Source organism: Meles meles, chromosome 8 (assembly GCF_922984935.1).
Source record: "Meles meles chromosome 8, mMelMel3.1 paternal haplotype, whole genome shotgun sequence".
NCBI lineage: Eukaryota > Metazoa > Chordata > Mammalia > Carnivora > Mustelidae > Meles > Meles meles.
In genome coordinates this window covers 114,536,308-114,541,891 of record NC_060073.1, presented here as the reverse complement: position 1 = coordinate 114,541,891, position 5,584 = coordinate 114,536,308, and positions in this window count along the sequence as shown.

The window sequence follows — 5,584 nt, the reverse complement described above, 5'->3', positions numbered from 1 at the left end:
TATATATATATATATATATTTGCAACTAAAGACAAATGCCAGTAGAATGTAAAATAAGTTCTACAATACATTACTATAGAAGATAAAAGCTGAAAACTCCCATTATGAAGTGAAAAGAGAAGATTGGTATACATAGCAAATTACTGGCAGTCAAGGCAGAAACAGGACAAGAACTCTTACATAAAGAAAAGATCAGGGGCGCCTGGGTGGCTCAGTGGATTAAGCCGCTGCCTTCGGCTCAGGTCATGATCTCAGGGTCCTGGGATCGAGCCCCGCATCGGGCTCTCTGCTCCGCAGGGAGCCTGCTTCCTCCTCTCTCTCTGCCTGCCTCTCTGCCTACTTGTGATCTCTCTCTCTGTCAAATAAATGAATAAAATCTTAAAAAAAAAAAAAAGAAAAAGAAAAGATCATTCAGGGGCGCCTGGGTGGCTCAGTGGGTTAAGCCTCTGCCTTCGGCTCGGGTCATGATCTCAGGGTCCTGGGATGGAGCTCCGCATCGGGCTCTCTGCTCAGCAGGGAAACTGCTTCCTCCTCTCTGCCTACTTGTGGTCCCTGTCTGTTAAATAAATAAAATCTTGGGGCGCCTGGGTGGCTCAGTGGATTAAAGCCTCTGCCTTTCGCTCAGGTCATGATCCCAGGGTCCTGGGATCGAGCCCCGCATCGGACTCTCTGCTTGGCAGGGAGCCTGCTTCCTCCTCTCTCTCTCTCTCTGGCTGCCTCTCTGCCTGCTTGTGATCTCTGTCCGTCAAATGTATAAATAAAATCTAAAAAAAAAAAAAAAACTTAAAAAATAAAAAAGGAAAGATCGTTCAAAATAAAGTAGAGAACATGAAGGCAAAAGAGGAAAAAAACGGTAGTGTTTCTGAAGACGAGGGTTGAGCACGGATCTAGGCATGGGCTGTGCTCCCCCCCTGCAGACCAGGGAGCCGGCAGATCCACCTCTGACACACTTGAACTCTGACAAACCACAAGCACCTTCCGGGAAGCAGTTTGCTCGCACGTCCGGGTCCCCGCCTCACCCGGCTTTGACAGGCAGCAGGGCTTGCTCTCCTGGACTACAAGGAACTATAGCAAAGAAGCCATCATTAGCGGGTGCAGGAGCAACCCCGCCCCGCTCCAGCCCAGAGGCTGCTGGCCACAAGGTCTGTCGTTGGCCTCCCCCCGCGGGAAAGGCCTAACTACATACCTTCGCAGCTGCTGCCCCACGTCCTGCCCATGGTTAGGTGTTCACCGCAGTCCTCACCTCCGGCATACTCGTGCCTCGTCACACCCTCAAGCCCTGGGAGCCACCGAAAACCAACAAGGCAGCAGAGGCCACCACAGAAGACTGAGAGACAATCAAGACCTCTGGCCAGGCTGGCTGAGGAGTTCGTCTCCCGCACAAGGTCAGTAGGTAGAAACCACCTAAGAGAGTTGAGGAAAATGAAGAAACAGAGGGATTTTTTTTTTTTCTAAACAAAAGAACAAGACCAAACTTAACCAGACCTTAATGAAACAGACAGAAATGATTTATCTGACAACGCCATAAAGATGCTCACTGGGTTGGGAGAACAATATGCAAACAAGGTAAAAATTTCAAAAAAAGAGAAAATAGAAAAGTGCCAAAGAGAAATCAGAGCTGAAGAATTCAGTAGCTGAACTGAAAACTTAAGGAGTCAGATTGCACCGCGGGGAAGAAAGGACCCGAGAGATGAGGACGGTGAGTCTCACGCGACCCGAAGAGGAAACAGGTGAAGGGACTTACAGCACTTACACGACGACATCAAGTGGACAAACCTGCATCACTTGCAGCCCCGGACGGGGAAGACAGAGAGGGACAGAGCCCGTACTCAAGAAATAATGGCTGAACACTTCCGTAACTTAGGGAAACAAACAGAAATCCAGATCTGGGGAGCCCAGGGGGTTCCAAAAAAGATGAATCCACAACAGCCCCACGTTGAGACATTATAATTAAATTGTCAAAAGCTAAAGCAAAGGAGAGAATCTTAGAAGCAGCAAGAGAAAAAAATGCATTACCTACAAGGGAAACCCTTTGAGACTAGTGCAGCGTTTTCAGCGAAGTCCACAGGCCTGAAGAAAGGGGCAGGATACATTCCAAATGCTGAAAGAAAAAAAAAGGCCAACCAGCACTTTATCCAGCAAAGTTGTTCTTCAGATTTGAATGAGAGTTTTCCAGACAAGCAAGAGCTGAAGGAATTCATCATCACTCGGGTCACTCTTACAAGAAATGTTAAAGGGACTTCTTCAACCTGAAAGGGAAGGATGCTAATTAGTAACAAGGAGACATTTAAAAGTTGGGTCCCTGGTAAAGACAAATACATGGTCAAATTCAGAACACTCTAATGTTATAATGGTGGTGGGCACATCACTTACAAAATACAAGAATATTAAAAAGTTCAACTACAAAAATTTTTAATGGATGTTCAAGGTAAAAATATACCTAAATTGTGGCATCAAACCCAGTGTGGTGGGGGAGTGTAAAGTGTAGTTTTTATATGTGTTTGAAGTTAGCGGTTCTAGCTTAAAGCAGATTGTTATAAATATCTTCTATAAGTCTCATGGTAACCACAAACCTTCAGTAGATACATGAAAGATAAAGAGACAGGAAACCAAGGATGCAAACCAGCAAAAATGATCAAATCACAAAGGAACAGAGCAAGAGATCCAGAGGGAAACAAAAGAATTACAAAATAGCCAGAGAACAATTCACAAAATGGCCATACCTATAAATAATACCTTTAAATACAAATGAACTAAATTCTCCAGTCACAAGACACAGAGTAGCTGAATGGAGAAATAAAGTCTCGACTGCCTGCCAGAGGCTCACTTCAGCTTCAAGGACACACAGACTAGAAGGGAAGTGTTGGAAAAAGACATTCCGTGTACGGAGGCCAAAGAAAGCAGGGCAGCTGTATTTTCATGGGACAAAAGAGACTTTAAGACAAAAGCTGTTTAAGATATAATTCAACAAGGGGTTAGACCACTTGAAATAGATACACACCTAACAGGAGCAGAACACAACCGTAGGGGCTTCAGTGTCCCACTTCACAATGTGCAGGCGGTCTAGACAGAAGACCAGTAAGGGAACATTGGACTCGAGTGACATGTCGGATCGGATGGACTTAGATATTTCTAGAACATCCCATCCGACCCCAGAACACACGTTCATCTCAGGAGCATCTGGAACACCAGCCAAGACATACGACAGGTGAGGCCACAAAAGAAATCTAAGTTTAAGGTGACTGAAATCATATCCAGCGATTTTTTCTAACAGTGGTACACAACTAGAAGTCAATTATGAAGGAAAAACTAGAAAATTCAGACACATGGTGGTTCAAAACATGCCACTGGTAATCAATGGGTCAAAGAAATTGAAAGAGAAATACACCAAGTCCTGACGCGGGTGCCTGGCCGGCTCCACCAGCAGAGCACGCAACAATGGATTTCCAGGTTGTTGAGTTTGAGCCCCATGTTGTGTACAGATTACTTACAAAAGAATCTTAAAAAAAATGTGGACACAAATGAAAATGGACGTACGACATACCAGAACTTATGGGATGCAGCAAAAGCAATTTTTTTTTCAAAGATTTTTATTTATTTGACAGAGATCACAAGTAGGCAGAGGGACAGACAGAGAGAGAGGAGGAAGCAGGCTCCCTACTGAGCAGAGAGACCGATGCGGGGCTCGGCCCCAGGACCCTGGGACAATGACCTGAGCCGAAGGCAGAGTCTTTAACCCACTGAGCCACCCCGGCGCCCCAAAAGCAATTCTAATAGGGTGGTCCCCAGTGGTAAGTGTTCACATTACACATCAAGAAAGATCTCAAGCAATCTCAAATAAACACATCAACTATACCTCGAGGAACTAGAAAAGGAAGAACAAACCAAGCCCCATGTTAGTAAAAGAAGGAAATAATAAAGATCAGAGTGGAAAGAAATGGAGACTAAAATGACAATAGTAAGGACCAAGAGAGTTAAGAGCTGACTTTTTTTTTAAAGGCAAAACCAGAAAAACCATTAGCTACACTTACCAAGAAAATAAGAGAATTTGCTTTGGCAGCACATATACTAAAATCAGAATAAAAATAAGAGAACTCCTTGGGGCGCCTGGGTGGCTCAGTGGGTTAAGCCGCTGCCTTCAGCTCAGGGCATGATCTCAGGGTCCTGGGATCGAGTCCCGCATCGGGCTCTCTCTCTGCTCAGCAGGGAGCCTGCTTCCCTCTCTCTCTGCCTGCCTCTCTGTCTACTTGTGATCTCTCTCTGTCAAATAAATAAATAAAATTAAAAAAAAAAAAAGAGAACTCCAGAAAATAAAAGTATAAATGAAGGAGGAGACATTACACGAATAGCACACAAATACACAGATAATAAGAGACTACAATGAGTTACTGACATACTGGAAAACCTAGGAGAAATGGATAAATTTCCAGAAACATACAACCTACCAAAATGGAATCATGAAGAAACAGTGTATCTGAACAAACCAATTAACAGTAAGGACACTGAATCAGTCGTCAAAACCCTCACACAATGATGTCTAGGACCAGACAGCTTCACTGGTTAATTCCGTCAAATATCTAAAAAGAAGAAGAGGGGGGCGCCTGGGTGGCTCAGTCGGTTAAGTGGCTGCTTTCAGGTGATGATCCCAGGGTCCCGGGGTCGAGCCTCACGTTGGGCTCCCTGCTTAGCAGGGAATCTGCTTCTCCCTTTCCCTCTAACGCTCACTTGTTGGTCCTCACTCTCGCTAGTGCTCTCTCTCAAATAAATTAAAAAAAAAAAAAAAAAAAAAAAAAACTGGAAAAGAAAAAAAAGGAAGAAGATGGTACACTTCCAAAATCATTTTATGAGGACAGCATAACCCTGATACCAAAACTGGACGAAGACACTATAAGAAAGAAAAATTACCAGCTACCATCCTTGACGAACACAGCTGCAAAAAGCCTGAACAAGGGGCACCTGGGTGGCTCAGTTGGTTAAGTGTCTGCCTTCAGCTCAGGCCATGATCACAGTTTCCTGGGATCGGTCCCGCATCAGGCTCCTCGGTCAGCAGGGAATCTGCTTTCTCTCTCTTACTCCCCCTGCTTGTGTTCATGCTCTCCCTGTGTCTGTCAAATAAATAAATAAAATCTTAAAAAAAAAAAAAAAGCCTGAACAACATATTAGCAACAAAATTCTATAGCACATTAATGTGATACATAATTTAAGAAAATGTAAAATTCCTAGGATCATCTCTATAGTTGGGAGAAAAAGCATTTGACAAAATTGAAAATCTATTCATGATGAAAACTCCCTACATACTGGATACAGAAACAATGTACCTCAACAAAATGAAGGTCATCCATGACAAGTCCACAGCTAACATACTTTGAATAATAGTTGTAAAGCTGAAAGTTCTCCCCCTAAGATCCAGAACGAGACAACAATGCCCCCTTTCAACAATTAACTGGAAGTCCTAGCCAGAGAATTAGGCAAGTAAAAGAAATAAAAAGCATCCAAATCATGAAGTAAAACTGCCCCTACTTACTTATCATGATATGATATACAGAACACCATAAAGACTTGAAAAAAAATGTTAAAACTAATA